At 40.7% G+C, this 1479-nt stretch overlaps 1 pseudogene across 1 annotated transcript; it reads right to left on the reverse strand.

Annotated features, from left to right (window-relative positions):
• Nucleotides 1-204: 204 nt before the first annotated feature.
• Nucleotides 205-1016, reverse strand: LOC308419620 (transformer-2 protein homolog alpha-like; annotated as a pseudogene). Its single transcript has one exon. The product of its transcript is annotated as a transformer-2 protein homolog alpha-like (transcript).
• Nucleotides 1017-1479: the final 463 nt, after the last annotated feature.

Below are 1479 nucleotides of genomic sequence, written 5' to 3' on the forward strand. Positions count from 1 at the left end.
ACATGGTGCTTTCTTTTTACTCAAGATGTTCAACTACTGAAAAGACAATCACACCTGTAAGAGTATAACAAAAGGTGGGAAACAGCAACACAACTGTTTTTGTTGTTGTTGTTGTTGTTGTTGTTTTAAAAGATTAGGAAGCAAGGGAATCTTGCAAATCAAAAAGTAAAAAAATCAAAGTTTTTGGGCACAACCACTCCAGTATCAAGAGCGTCTTGGGCTATAGGAACGGGATCTTGATCGTGACCTGTAGCAACTGTAGTAAGGAGAGGGCAACCTTCTATTGTACCAGTAATCATAATCTTCATATCTGTCATAGCCTTGATCATAGCCTCCATCTAAGTAAGAATCTCATCATCTGCCACCACCACCACCTCCTCCGCCACCACCTCTTCCTCTACCACCTCCACCACCACTATTAGTTGGTCTGCCTATGTAAATGCCTGGCATAGATGTGTGTGCTCTCTTGGTAATAGAATGATGCACACGGATTCCTCTACCATCCAGCTCCATCCCATTTGCTTTTTCCATAGCCTCCTTAGGGTCATCTATCCTCTCAAAATACACAAAAGCAAATCCACGTGCCCTCCCAGTTCACTTGTCATAAACAACATTAACACCACCCACAGGTCCGTTACATACATACAGAGGCCAAATACTCCCAGGCAAGTGTTAGGATCTGGGTTTGCCCTGCTGCTAGTATGCCTTCTGTGGTTAGACATTGGAGAAGTGACTCCGGCTCCTCCATGACTTATACTCTGGTGTATGGGACCTATTCAAGATCGTCTCTTGTAAGAGTGTGACCTGGATCGCGTGTAGCGTCAATGAGAATGCCTCGACCTTGACCTGGATTTTGATCTTGATCGAGAATGGGATTCAGAATGTTTGGAAACCCTTGATGGGTTATGAGATCCTGGCGTGCTCTTTGATTTTACATGATCAGGAGTTCCAGTTGGAGAGTTTGGCTAAGAGCGGGAGTCTGTACCCTCGAAGTTGTTCTCCTCTACATCACTCATGTTCACCAGGTGCTCCTGAGAACTAAAAAGAGATATGTCTGGGCTCAAGAGCCAACAGCCTAGTCACTGTGCTATTTGGACTGTGGGGAGTGTTTATATTTTATGTTACTTAGGTACCTACCTAAAATCTGGTCTTCTCAGCAACCAATGATCTATACATTCCTACAAAATATAATTACCCATTAGTAGTACTAGATGAATATTTTCATGCATTTTAAAGTTTTGTCTAATATGTAGAAGTGATTTCTAATTTTATTTTATCGTTTTATAATTGTCAGGAAGTAAATATCATTTTTTATATAATATGCATCTACTTTCCTTACATAGTTAGAAGAACATAATGATTTCAATGATATACTATTTACATTATGGTATCAGACTTTACACATACACACACACACACACACACACACACACACACACACACACACTTCTTTCTTGTTGCTTTCTGAATAGACACGAT

This window comes from Micromys minutus (genome assembly GCF_963924665.1).
Source record: "Micromys minutus genome assembly, chromosome: 4".
Taxonomy (NCBI): domain Eukaryota; kingdom Metazoa; phylum Chordata; class Mammalia; order Rodentia; family Muridae; genus Micromys; species Micromys minutus.